Source organism: Petaurus breviceps, unplaced genomic scaffold (assembly GCF_028583685.1).
Source record: "Petaurus breviceps papuanus isolate PSGF00001 unplaced genomic scaffold, PetGlider_PUasm1.0 90731, whole genome shotgun sequence".
NCBI classification, from domain to species: Eukaryota; Metazoa; Chordata; class Mammalia; order Diprotodontia; family Petauridae; genus Petaurus; species Petaurus breviceps.
The window spans coordinates 6,612,190-6,627,452 of NW_027187325.1; the positions used below are offsets into that span (position 1 = coordinate 6,612,190).

Here is a 15,263-nt window from a genome sequence, read left to right on the forward strand (position 1 = left end):
ACAAAGATCTCATAATAACTTGCTACATCTTCTTTTCTGGCTCTGGATTAAATATGAAAATGGGGGGGGGAATAAAGACAGCAAAAATGGACAAATATGATAATAGGCATAATATAATGAATGAGAATAGTAAATGTGCCATATTAGTGATATGGAAAAAGAAGAGATGGAATCATAAAGTGTGAAAACTAGAAGGAATTTTAAAGATAATCTAATCAAAAATTTCCATTTTATTGATGAGGCCCATAGATGGAAAGTGAGTCAGCAAATACACAGATACTAAGAATCCATTCTTAAGGTAATAATGATAATAATAATAATAGTTAACACTTATGTAGTATGTACTATGTTTCAGGAACTGTGCTAATAAATTTACAATTATTGTCTCATTTGATCCTTCCCAGGGAGGTAAGGACTATTATTATCCCTGTTTTACAGATGAGGAAACTGAGTCAAATGAGTTAAGTGACTAACACAGTTAATAAGGGTTAAAGGCTAAATATGAATTCAGGTCTTCCTGATTCCAGGCCCAGTGCTCTATCCACTGGGCCACCTAACTGCTATCTAGTCCAAACACCTCAATATGCCATAGAGAATAATGGAGTGATGAACTTGGAGTCAGTAATAATTGAGTATAAACCTTACCTCAGTATTTACATTGTGTGCAATCTTGAGCAAGTGTCAGTTTTTTATTCTGCAAAACAGGTATAATAGTATGGACCTCAAAGTTAAGGATTATTGTGAGAACCACAATGAGATTTCAAACGAGATGTAAGCAAAGTGTTACATAAACCTTACAAAGCTTATCTACTTGTCTGTGTTTCCTTGTGGCTTTTTTGTTATTTTCTATGAATTAAAAAAAAAATGCTTCATTGAGTCTCTCTTTTTTTCTTTTGTCTTGGCAGCCCTAGCCCCTCTTCTGTGTCCTGTAGACCCTCACACCAATTAAAAATGAAGGAAAACAAAATCCCTGTAACAAATATGCAAAGTTGAGAAAAACAAATTTCTACACTGGCAGCGTCCAAAAATGCATTCCTCATTTTGTACCATTTTGTACATCACATCGCTGTCACAAAGTTGGTAATAAGCTTTACTGATTTTCTATGGAATTTTGGTTTATTACTGCATTGATCAGAGTTCTGAAGTCTTTCAAAATTCATTATGCTTTTCTCTTCCATACTTCCTTGTTCCTTCCTTCCTTTTCTTTTTCATTTCTTCTTCATCCTTCCTTCCCCCTTCCCTCCCTTCCTTCCTTTCTTTTGGACTTTTTTTCTTCCTTTTTCTTTCCTTCTGACAGAAATCCAGTCATTTTCTCAGTTGGAAATGCAAACCTTTCTGTTAGTTCCATCTGTGATAACTAGTGTACCATGGTAAGCAAGACAATCATATTTGCATCCATGAATTATGTCTTGCTGTACAAAAAGTAAATAAGTATCCAGGAACCCTCATACTCCTTGCCTTCCAGGCTCTAGGTAAATGGCATAACTCAGCCTATATTCAGTAAGTACTGCATTGAATCAATATTTCATTCCATTACATGGAATGGAATTTGCATTGCCCTCCCAAGAATAATTTAATTTCTCTCACTTCTCAAATTAAATGATACCTTAAAGCTTTAGCTGATGAATGACTCCCATTTTACTCTAGGAGGTCTTCCAGGTACTTAGAGCGTATATCTTTTACTATTAGTAAAAAGCATTAGCTGCCTCATAATGTCCTCTCTCTGACACCTCATACCACAGTTAATATCCCCATCCTGCTTCAGCAATTCAATGCCATGACTCTGGTTAAATAAGCACTGCAGCACTAGTGTTTTTTGTTTGTCTGTTTATTTGCTTTTTAATCAACTATTCAAGGGAAGCTGGTTGATAAGGGGGGAAGCTCTTTTGGTAGCTATCCATCTATTGTTCTGACTATGAGGTAGTAAAGGAAGGATAGCCCATGTTTCTAAAGACTTTAAAAGTTGTGAATTTCTTCTTCATGGCAACTTGGTGAGGTATGTGATGTGTATGCTATCTCCATATTTAAGATAAGGAAACAGGCTTGGAAAAGCTATTTGACTTCCCTAAGGGACACGTGTAATTAATGGCAGAGTCAAAGATATGGGTCAGTGCTGGGCTTTTTACTTCTAATTCAGGGCACTACATATTTCTGCTCCAATGATGATGATACAATGTCAGATTAGGAATGAACTTCAAGTGTGTTCCAAAACTCTCATTTAAGATAAAGAGAAGTAAAGTTATTTTAGTGTTAGAAAAATATGAGAAAAATCATCTAGTTCAGTTGTTTTTAATTGTTTGGGGGAAATCATGTACCCCTTTGGCAGTCTGGTGAAGCATATGGGCACCTTCTTAGAAAAACATTTTTAAAGCATAAAATAAAATACATTGGATCACAAAAAATTATATTGAAATAGAGTCATCATATTTTAAAAGAGCAAGCAAACAAAAAAATTTCATAGACCCCAAGTTTAAAATTCTCTTAAGTTCTTTCAGTTCTCAGATGATAAGACTGAACACTTGAGGCCTGGAGAGGTCAAATAGTTTGAAAATGTTAACACAAGTTAGCCCAATCATGAAACAGCTAAATGTTGTTGAGTATTTGTGAGTAGTGGTGGTGGTGATTGTAGCAGTGGTAGTATATGTATGTGTGTTTGTGTTCATTTTCGGCTACCTAAATGGTTATCTGTGAAAATCTTTCTTTGCCTCTGCTATGTAGAATCCCAAGCTTCCTTAATTGCTCAAATCAGATACCAACTTGTATTCATGCACACACACACACACAAACACAAACACACACACACACACACACACACACACACACACACACACACACATGCTCTCAGTGTTCCCCCATGTTTATATTCTGTTGAACTTACTTGTCTGTATACCTGTTATATCACCTTGGTAGAGCATAAGATCTTTGAGGACAGGGACTATTCCATGTTTGTTTTTTTATCTCCTGTGTTCTGTAACTAGTGGGCACTTAAACATGCTAAAGACAGTGATAAAAAAGACCGTGAATTTATAATCCAAAAGGAAAACATGGGTAACTTAAACTTGAGACAAAAGTGATATTAGAGATACCATAGTTTTCCACACAGATCATTTATTGATGACAATGACTTAGTCAATGAGCTCTTTCAGCTATCAGACCCAGTTACTGTTCTTTACCTTTCCAAATGACCATACGTTTCCTTTTCTAGGTATGTATTGTACTATCTTTCAGTGGATTATAAGCCCCTTGAGTGAAGAATTTGTTTTCCATCTTATCTTTGAATCCCTAATACCTAACAGAGTTCCTTGTACAGAGCAGGTGCTTAATAAAGGATAACTCTATTGAATTTAATTGTATCCCATTACCCTTCATAATGAAAACATGGTACTTCCATTCTCCAAAAATCATCACAACACCTTCCATTCTTTTCCTCTTTGGATTCATTTTGCAGTCTCTCTTACCTCCACTTTTCCCCCTGCCATGCCTTATACTCCCCCATCTGTCTTAGGAAAATTATTATAAAACCATATGAAATACACAATGTCCCTCTATGCGAATATGGCCAATATCCTGAATAATCTTCCCTAAACAAACAAATTCTCATGCCTAACATCATGAATAACAATGAAGAACAATGAGATCAGAACTCAGGAGGCTCCTTCATACTGTAATAAAGACAGAACAATTTTACCTGAGAAGGAAATGAGGAAGCATGTGAAATAAAATCACAACATTGTTGCAAGCAAGATAAAGGTCAATGAATTTTCAAATGTCAGATGACAAAAGGATAACATTTGTTTCCAGTTTTCAGTTAGTAAAGTTCAGGCTTTGCCAAGCCTTGAGCATGTCTGGATTCATAGACAGCCTGCATCTAGCCACTTGTGGCATCACTTTATACAGGTTTGAATTTACATCTTCATAAATGTCAATCAGCATTTTAAATCATGTGGAAAATAGTGGTATACTGACAAAAATTTGAGCTGTTAATTGAATTGAAAATGTAAGCCCATGGTTTTACAGTGGGATTGGAGCCATTAAGAAAGAGAAAAGGCATTATATGGTTTTTGTAAGTTTTAGTATTTGTATTTTTTGTTAGGATGCTTATATTCCTGCCTTTAAATTATAATTGTATAGTATGAATTGATCAATAATTTAAGAAACATGGTCTTGAGTTAAAGAAACCTAGTTTTGCATCTTACCTCTGATACTTCATAGCTCTGTGACCCTAGGTAACTGAACCTCTCTGGACCTCAGTTTCCTAACCTATAAAATCAAGGGCTTGGATCTAATGACTTTAAATAAACATCCTATGTTCCTATGTTTCTACACACTTTTCATTTGACTACAACTAGACTGTTCAAATTCTTAATTCCCAAAAGGTTATTCTTTAAGGTTTTCACTATACAGTAAGCTTTAACAAATGAATAGTATCAATAGTACTTGCTAAAATTAAATTATTATTTACTTAATTCTACCTATATATAAAAGACTGAGTTTGTAAACCTCATGTTCCTCCAGTGAGCAAAGACACTAGAAAAGCATACATGGATGCCATGAACACACTCCATTACATATAAAACCAGTGATCAGTTAGCATATTCCCAAGAGGGGTAGACCCATAAGTCTCTCATGATTGATATTTCTAGAGTAGTAAATATATTCGGCAAAAATATATCCTTTCAAGTTTGTTCAGCTTTTCCTTAAAGGTTCAAACAATTAGTTGTTCCCAAGTACGTTTTAGAGGAGGAGTTCTATAAGATTAAACTTTTGGTCTTATGAAGTTACATAAGTTACTAGACTACTATTTACATAGAGTACTAAACTAATGTTTAATTAATTTGTCCACATCATATAGCTAGTATATGTCAAATGTGAGAATTGAACCCATGCCTTTTTGGCTCCAAAACCTGCTCTCTTTCTACTAAAGCAAGCTACCCACTCCCTCATGCAATTGTCCAACTGAATTGAAGTAAAATTAATTAAATAGATTATACAGTGTTAGGGTTTCCATGGGAGACAAGAAGGGTGGTTTGTGCAGATACCTGCTTTATATCCATGGATAAAGGGGGAACAACAAAAAAAGAGATAAATGATTGATTGACTAAGTGAGTGAATGGAATTATATTTCCATTATTGGAAATGGAATTATATTTCTACGTCATATACTTATATGCTAAGCTTTGGAGTTACAAAAAGAAAAAGTGAGGCAGTCTAATTGTCAAGAAGTTCATATTCCAATTGAAGAAGGCAAAACCAATGGGTGGCCCAAATGCAGGGTAAATGGAAAAAACAAGTGGTCCTTAGGTGAATTCTTTCCCAGTTTTACCTTTTAGAGGATTTTTCCCTGTATTTACAGGACCTTGTTCTCTGCAGTTCAGGCATGAGTGGTAACAGAATGTGTTAGACCAGGAGAAACCTAGACTAAAAATGAATTAAACTGATGGTCAGATGGAGTTAAATTCTACATGGGCAAGGGGTGTGCCATAGGTATCAGTGGTAGGTAGGGAAGAGGTTATGATAGAAAAAGTAAAAGAAACAAGTTAAGCAGGCCATGGCCTCACATTTGTTTTCCACATCAGAAATAAAATACTGGAAAGATAATTCAAGACACATAGAATAGATGTCAAAAAAATAGGATAGGTCAATCATCTAGGTAAAGAAGGAAAAAAAAGTCATAGTACAGATGAACAAATAGCATCCACTAAACAGGCAGCATAAGCGTTCCTGAACACAAACATAGGTACCTTTAAATGAAGTGAGTTGACTGGGCACCCAAGTTAGGGTCCTGAATAAAAGAGAAATAGTAAGGCATGGGGGATACCAACAGCAAGGCTGACCTCTATCATGAGTCTGATCTTCTGAAGTACTTATTCCTTACATGTTCCCCATTCAAGGTCAAAAAATGGGGTTAATAATATGTTACATTTATGTAGAAGTTTAACAATTTTACAAATTCTTTTCCCAAAAACAACCTTGTGAGGTGGGCAGCACAAGGATTATTATCTCATTTTTATGGATAAGGTAACTGAGCTTCTTGCTGTGACTTGTTCATGGTTATACAATAAATAAGAGACAAAGGCAGAATGTTTCCTTTCTATCACATGACCTAAACTTAGCAGAGAGGGACACTAGGCTCAAAAATGAGGGATTTGGTATTTGGGAACCAACAAGTTCCTCATACCACGTCATTATCCTGCAGGTAAGAGAAATGGTGTGCTAGCTAGCTTAATACAATGTTTTTGTTTCTTAAGCTGTAGTGATGGTTTTTGTTTCTTTACAGTAGCCATTTCCCCCTTAACCATATTTCCCCTATTGAACCTTTCTTTTAACAAAGAAAATTATTTAAGCAAAGTCAACCTTGGATTTGAGGTTCAAGCCTAATACTATATACTTAATTCCACATCCACAATCCCTACCTCTCTACTGAGAAGACATGTATTTCCTCCTTATCAGCTCTCCTAAAGAGAGCTCTCTCTTCATCTATATGGCACTGCTTCTTAGAGTTATCATTTACATTATTGTAAGATTGACATATATTACTCTTCTAGTTCTGCTTTTTCTACATATCATTACTAAAACCAGACTTCCCATGTCTTTTTTTTACTTATATTCATAATTTCTTATGGTACAATCACGCTCCATCACTCATATGACACAGTTAGTTCATGTTAATCATCCCTCCATGAATGAGGAGCCAATTTGTTTCCATGGTTTATTTTGATTTGTGTGTGTGTGTGTTGCTAGAAAAAGTGTACTGCTATGACTCTTGTTTTATGAGTTCTTTCTGTTAGTAATCTCCTTGAGCTATATCTGATTTCAGACACTTAATAGTTATATAACCCTAGGCAAATCATTCAACCTCTGTCTCCCTCAATCTCCTCATCTTTAAAAGGAGGATAATAATAACATCTATCCCCCAGAGTTGTTGGGAAGATTAAATAAGATAATCCTTGTAAAGCTCTTTGCAAAATTTTAAGTTCTATAAAAATGCATTATTATTATTATTATACTCATTCATCATCATCATCATTCCCCATTAGCATGATTGCTGATTCAGAGACTGTGAAGTGTGTAGTGACATTTCTCCTATAATTCCCAATTGTTTTCCAGAATGGTTAGTCTATTTCCTGTCTCCAAAACCAGTATAGAAGTGTGTCTGTCTTCCCATAACCCTTACAACAATGGGATGATTTTGTTCTTATCATCTTTGCCACTTTGCTAGTTGGAAAACAACTTCAGAATTATTTTACTTGCATTTTTCTTAGTAAGATCAATTTAGAACAATCTTTGATATTGTTCTTAGTAATTTGCATTTCTTCAGAAGAAATTCAGAAGAAAGCTGGTTCTTCATATTTTTGACCATTTGTTTCATTGGATTTTACAGATGAAAGGGACTATGGAGACCATCAGGCCTAATGCCTTCATTTAACAAATTAGCAAATTGAAGCCCAGAGTGATTAAAGGCCTGTACCCACAATTTGACACAATTTTGCTTCAAAATAGTTCTGCATTGTAGGTAGAAATACACTGTCTGGAAATGAATTTATCATCATGTCAATGCAAATAGAGCCATAATTTTTATCATCTGTGTCATTTAGTTACTAGATATATGGAACCTGGGCTGAATGATTCTTGAAATTTCCCAGGTTTCAGGAAAGGCTGGAAGAAGAAGCCAGAATTCTATTCCTCACAGTGTTAAAAGTTGAGGGGAAAACCCCACAAAATCAGACATTCTCTCCATGCAACTTCCTTCTTTCAAAATAGTTCCAAGCTATTTTGCTACACATGTGACATAATTTCAGGAAAGTCGGAATTTGTGATTTTCCAACATTTCACAGACTGGAACCCTGGCTTCTTCCTCCAGTCCTGCCTTAGATCTGGGAAGTTTTACAAAGGAGCTAGTCCAGCTTGTATACCTCTAATGGACACACACATATTTGTGTAAATGTGTGTGTGTGTGTGTGTGTGTATATATAGATAGATATATATCCATGTATGTATATTGTATATGTATGTGTTTATGTGTGTACATGTGTGTACATATGCTGATGTGCACATGTGTGCGTGCATGTGTGGTAGGATAGAACAGTGTAAAGCATACTGCCATACTGGCTCTCTGGAGGCAGCATACCTAGGTTGAAATCCTATATTTGATGCTTATTAGCTATGTATCTTTGAGCCACTTAAACTCCCTAGGCCTCAGTTTCCTCATCTGCAAATAAGAAGAATCAATCACATGGCCACTAAGTTCCTGTCATGTCACTTCTCACTTAGACGTGATGTCAGATTGGGTTTTTTGTTGATGTTGTTTTTTGTTGTTTTTTTTTTTATTTTTTTATCTGACCATTTTTGACTAACAACAGGTAGCTGTACTATACTAAACAAAATTGTTTCTCTTCCAGGAGAAGCCTTTAAGTAATCTGTGGACATTGTGAGGTGTTTAGTTCATGTTTTATTCACTGACTCAATCCTCTCTGATCTCACCTGAGAAAACCCTTGCTTCAACTAAGAAGGAAGGCTTTGCAGAGTTTGTGATTGAGAAATATTTCACCTAATTCATCAGTGTTAAGCATGTCAAAATCAAGCCTTCCTGCACGACATTATAAATCACCCTGGCTAAAACACTAGAAAATGTGCTATCAAAAATGCAACACCTATTGCAATGAATTCCAAACAACCAACCCAAAGTCAAAGAAAAATCTATGGGGAAACATATAAATTGATGATACTTTTTGAGGAGCTATAAATTTCAAGAAAGTAAGTGGAAACATCTCTAAAAGCTATGAAAACCCAAAAATAAGATTAAATACTGGAAAACACAAGTCCAACTCATAAACTCCTTTGGAGAGTAATGAAAATTTTGTTAGCGTCCCTAGAAGTGAAAGTCGCATCTCTAAGGTATGGAAATCATAACGTTGAATCAGAATTAGACCTCATGCTCTTCTACAAAGCAACAAAAATCCACACCAACAAAAATTGCCATAAGTGAACTATTTTTATTGGTGGTGATCCTTTCACTATTTTCCATGAGGGCCACTCCATGAGAAATAAGCAGACATACTGCACTGGGGTATGCCACTGTGATAGTAATGGCAATTAAAGATTCCCCTGTATTGGCTTGGTTTTCAAATTGATTGTATTAAAACCCAGAGCTTGTTAATCCCACCTGTGGGATGGACTTTTTGATGTGAAAAGAAAGTCCTGACTGGGAGGAGCTGGTGACGTAGATTTGGAGAGACAAGAGAGAGGCGGAAGTTCTTTTTGGAAGCAGCACCTCGTGTAGAGGGAGAGACTAAGAGATTGCTGGTGGCCGCTTTGAATTGCCCTGGACTTTTGAGACCTGCCCCCTGAGCTGCCAAGGACTGAGGAGACATGGCTGTTTTGCTGGTACTTTGTCTGTCTGTTTTGATGTTATTTTGCCAGATTTGTCCACTGGTGAAAGACTGTCCTGTTGAAGAAGTCCTGGAACCTGGCATTTGGTTAAGAAGGCCTGAGACTGTCCTGCAGACAGAGAGTGAATACTGTCCACTGGTGAGGGACAGTACTGTTGTTGCAGGGGTCTGGAGACTGTCCGGCAGACAGAATGAATACTGTCCACTGGTGAAGGACAGTGCTGTTGTTGCAGGGGTCTGGGAGCCTTTCTGTTGGTTTAGAAGCCCTGAAGAAGGATTTTCTTGTTGTATGTTTACAGAAATCCTGGGAGAGGGCTTTGCTAATGTGTTCAGGGGTTCTAGGACTGTTCTACAGACAGAGGATAAATTCATGAAGGGACTGGCAATGTATCTTATGGCCTTGCTAAGCCTTGTCTCCCCAGGAACTAAGATTGCTGAGAACTTGCCTCGTGTCAAGATGAAGAAAAGACCTCCATTTGGGTATTAAGTGCTGTGTTTAAACTTGATGTAACTCTGGGGTAGATTCAATTGTGATCCAGGGGTGGGGAACTTTTGACCTTTTTGTGTTCTATGGTTGAGCAAATGAATGTATTTTACTTATGTTTGGAAACTAATCTCCATTTGAGAAGAGGGGCTTTGTGGTGGACTTAATTAAGGTATAGCCTAGGGGTGGAGAAGTATTTGGAACAGAGACTTTGTAATTGATTGAATGATTGGAAAGTCCTGGGGTGGGGTAGGCCTTGGAGATGATTTAATCACACTTAGTAAATGCTGTATTTTGAATGATGTCATGTTTTGATCTTCTCTGTTCTGGGTTTGTTACTGAATAAAATAGAGAGCACCTATGCTGGTATTTTGAACCTGGGAAGTTGCCTTTGCTTGGTATTACATTACAGCCACCAGCACATTTGTAGAAAGTTACAATTAAAAGGAGACTTATCAGGTATTTAGTCTAACTTTCCCTTTTGACATATGAGGAAACAGAGGTTGAATGAGTTAATGTGCCTTCCCCTGGTACCTACTTAGAGATGTAGTTAGGAGTAAAATTCAGTTGCTTTCATTTCCTCCCCAAATATGGTTATCTCTACAATATCATGACATGTTTTATTTGTGGTAACAGGAGATAAGGCTAAAGGCAAACATCCTGCTTTGAATCGTTGAGCTCTCTCCTGAATACTAAGATGGCATGACTTGTTAGACCTCACAAATTATTTTGCTTCATCATCAGCTCCCATGGACAATTGATATCTCTATAGGGACATCTCTATTGTTTATTTATTTGCCCCAACCTCTCTTTCATTTCCAATTTCTTATCTCCAATAGCCTGCTAGTTACCACTATTACACCCTATAGACATCTCAAAGTCAATGTGTGCAAAGCCATGGACAAGAATCCTTCCAGAAGACTGCTGCTGTGAACAGCTTTCAAGGTTCTGATTGCATAGTAAAGTGAGCTCTCTATTTAATAAGAAATCAGAGCAAAACATTCATAGAAAATCAAAAAACAGCACTCACAATGTTACAACTTATCACAGAAAATCAAAATACAGCATTCACCATGTCACAACTCAACAACATCACTAAAATGGCTACATAGTTTTCACCAAAGTGGTCACACAGTTTTCAACAAAGCACATTCATTTAGTCAATCATAAAATCCTTAATTCAATTACAACGTACAAAAGTCAAAGTTATCCACCACTAGGTCACAGTGAATCATAATCTTCTCAGTCAGTATATAGTATCCAATTAAAGTCTTCTTTTGGCTTGACTTGAGGCTGGTTCTCAGGTTCCATGGTTCCTCTTCCATGGTCCCAGCTCCAACTGTCACCTGGGTTCAAGGCAGGCAGTTCCCAGTTCCTTGTCCAATTCTTCATCCATTCCCCATTCCATATTGAAGTTCACAGTGCCCAGCCCACCTCAAGTCCTTCACAGTTCCTGTTTCTGGGAAGACAAACCTTGACAGAGCCACAATAATACTCATTCACATTGCCAGCACCATCATCAATTCACTATCTGCCTATGAAATCAACTCAGACCTACCAACAAGGTCTGAGAACTCAACACAAATCAACATAAAAATCAACACAGATCCACAAACAAAGTCCAAGAGGTCAGCAGAAATAATCAATAAAGCCCCAGGACCTCCAAAACCCTCCTCCAGGACTTCTGTAAACATACAACCAGAAAAATTCTCCTCCAGAGCTTCCAGTAAGGTCCCAGGGATTCTGTACAAAGTATCACAAACAAACATCAACGCAGACAGAGCAGACAAACAGAGTGCCGGGATACCACAAGTTTTCTCCTTCTTGACTCTGACACCACCAGAGTCCTCTTCTCAGTTCTGCTGTCTCTAGCCTGGGCCTCTCCTTATATATAGTCATTAGCTCTTCCTCTTCCCCTTGCAGGAGTTCATGAGCTCTAGAGTTCACAAGTTGTGGGGTTCACACATTCTGTTTCTTAGCAGATGATACAAGGCTCAAAAGAAACTTGAACTGAAACAAGGTGTGAACTTCTGTGTTTGCCATTACAATGTGTTCAAAACCAAACTCATTATCTTTTTTCCCTCAAACCTTCCACTTGTGCTGCTTTCCCTCTTCCTACAAAGACCCCACCATCCTTCCAGTCACAAAGTTTGAAATCTAGGCATCATCCTTGACTCCTCACTCATTTTGTCTTCCATCCTCCCCATATCCAATCTGTTGTTAAATCCTGCCATTTTGCAACATTTCTTATATGTACCACCTTTCTCTCCTCTGATACTGCCACCACCCTGGAATAGGGCCTCTTTATCTTACTCTTGGGATATTACAATATCCTGTATTTTGTGTCCCTGACTGAAGGCTTTTCCAAATCCAATCATCCTCCACTCACCTAGGAAACTGATGATCTTCCTAAAGTATAGGTCTGATCATATCACCCACCCCTCAATAAACTCCAATGACTCCCCGTTAACTTCAGTATCATTTTCAAAAAGTACTTCTTTGATTTCAAAGCACTGCACAATCTGTCCTTGTCCATTCTAGTCTTCTTACACTTTGCTTCCCTCCATATACTCTAATATCCAGTGACACTGGTCTCTTGGCTATTATTAGTAAATAATACCCAATCTTCCAACTCTCTGAATTACCCTTGCCTGTCATCTATGCCTGAAATGTTATGCCTCCTTATTCCTGCCTTCCAGTTTCCCTAGCTTTCTTCCAGTCTCAGTTCAAATCCCACCTTCTAAAAGAAACCTGTTCCAGGCTCCCTTCATGCTCATGCCTTCTCTCTGAGATGCCTCTAACTTATTCCATACATATCTTGTTTGTGCATAGTTGTTTCTATGGTGTCTCACCCATTAAGTTGTAGATTCTTTGGGGGTAAGAGGTGTTTGTTACATTTTTTTTGGTATCCATTTCACTTAACAAAGTGCCTGGCTCACAAAAAGTTCTCCACAAATGCTTATTGACTAGGCTTGCCCAAAAATTTTGATAGATGAAGCAGAGATGGCCTCCTACTCTAGCTTTTTTTACATAGTAAGTTCTAAATAAAAGTCATTTAAATTGAATTAATGCAGGGCTGGGGAATGTATGGCCTCAAGGCCACATGTGGCCTAAAAGGTACTTGGGTATGGCCTTTTGACTGAGTCTAAGTTCTACAGAACAAATCTTTTATTAAGGGGATTTGTTCTATGAAGTATGGATTCAGTCAAAGGGCTGCATTTTAGGGCATAGAGGGCTACATGTGACCTCGAGGCTGCAGGTTCTCCACCCCTGGTCAAGAGTTATCTCTAAAAAGTCACCTATAGTACAAAAAATCTCTGAATCACAGAATATGAGAATTGAAAAAGACTTAGTGAGTCTCTAGTGTAACCCATACACAAAAGAAATACCCACTATACCATAACAGGGACTCTAAATGGAAAGGAAATCAGGACAACTACTTTCTAGTCCTGGTTTTACTTCTAAAGACCTGGAGGCAGACATGCTTTCTTGCCTTATAAACCACAATACTTTTGTAAAAGTGATTTTTATCTTTTATTTTACAGGTGAAAAATTGTATAAGGATTTCCAGTGGAATAATATATGTAAGTTTCCTTCCATCTTTTGCAGTGGAAACAAAGCTGACCAGGACAGGTAAGGTGGCATAGTGGATCTAGTATTGGACTTGGAACCAAGAAGACCTGAATTTGGATCCTTTCTCAAATTCAAACTAGCCATGTGGCTCTGGGAAAGTCACTTACTTTCTCTGTTTCTGAATTGCTTTATCTGTAAAATGAGTAAATTGAACTTGACAGTTTCTAAGGTCCTTTCCAGCTCTTTTCCATGATCCTCTGCTTAAATTTTGGTAGTGAGGCACAGAACAAATTAAAAAGAGAAACACTGGAAGGCTTAGAATAAGCCAAATAGAGTTAAATTCTCTGTTTGAATAAGAAGAAAATGGCTAATTCAGATTTGGAAATTAGTGGGTCATATGCCATAGATGGGGCAAATAAGAGTCCAAGCACAGGTATTAACCTTACTACTCTGAGCTCTACTTCCATGATCCCCTGGTAGCAAAAGCAGAAGGGTTGACTATAAATCCTGTTTTTCACTATCACCACAGTTCACCCACATATAAATCAAATGACCCTCATACATCTTGTGCTTTCCTAAAAAACCATTTCTTGGATTGCTTTGGATAAGGGGTGGGCAGAATCTAACTATAAAAGACAGAGCAAAAATAAATGGAGTTGAGGAAAGACTTAAGGGGAAAGTATATCTGTTGACATATTTGAAGGGCTGTCATGTTGAAAAGGAATTAGATTTGTTCTGCTTAGCCCCAGAGGCAGAAGGGGGACAAGTGAGTGGAAACTACAAAGAGGTGACTTTGGGAGCTGTCTAAAAGTGGAATGGGCTGCCATGAGAGGTAGGAGGCTCCTCTTCACCAGAGATATTCGAGGTGAGGAGAAATGACTTATCTGGAGAAGACTGCTTTTCAGGTGGAGTTGAAACTGACTTCTGAATTCCCATCTCATTTTGAGAGTCTATGGTTCTATGAAAATGTGGCACAACAAAGGAACTCAATTGAAATCAGGATGGACAGGAAAAAGTGAAGTTTGGCTAACAAGAATATAGAAAAGTTTCACAATTGTCCAGTGAGTTTGACTAAGAATAGTCTCTCTTAAGAGGATTGCACATCTGGAAAGTCTTTATTCTATTTAATATTCCTCTTTAGAGCTGTCAAAATCAGGTTAAAATAAACATTAAGGGAAATTTTTAAACATCCAGAACAGAGAGCCTGGTGTGGGGGGCAGGAGGAAGGTAAAATGACTGGGTGGGCAAGATAATCCCTAAGGCCCTTCCCAGTTCAAAACATCCATTTCCATGAGAGGAAAAGGGATAGCTGCTTTGCTTTGGTGATGATGACTAGGATAATTGGTAATACTCCACACGTAAAGATCTCAGGGGGGTTTTAGAAAGAGCTATCAGAGCCATCTGTTTTCCCTGCTGTCTTTCTCATTTGTCTCCAAACTTTTTTGATCATCTACCCTATCAGTAAAAAAATGTACATGCCCCCAATATATGTGTAATTATTTTATTTATAAGTTTTATACATGCCTTACTCTACTAATATATTATAAAATATAAAAATAGATATTAGAAAAGATAGCTTCTCCAACACAATTATAGCATCCTTTTCATCCATTTTAGCCCCATACTTCATGCTTAGTCTCCTCCCACCACTATTCTCCTATAATTTTATAGGTTGTAGGTTAGTTATAATCTAAACAGTTATAAGGAATATGTAATAATGTCAGAGAGGAAATTATACAGACCATCTGCAGGTCCTGCTATCTCTTGGGGTGTAAGGGTTATGGGATTTAAAGATCTTCCATGCCCCATGGACGTGC

At 37.4% G+C, this 15,263-nt stretch overlaps 1 long non-coding RNA gene across 1 annotated transcript in view; it reads left to right on the top strand.

Moving 5' to 3' along the window:
- Positions 1-15,263, top strand: part of LOC138145218 (uncharacterized) — a 1,102,603-nt gene that overhangs the window by 342,423 nt on the left and 744,917 nt on the right. The gene's annotated exons all lie outside the window — the stretch shown is intronic.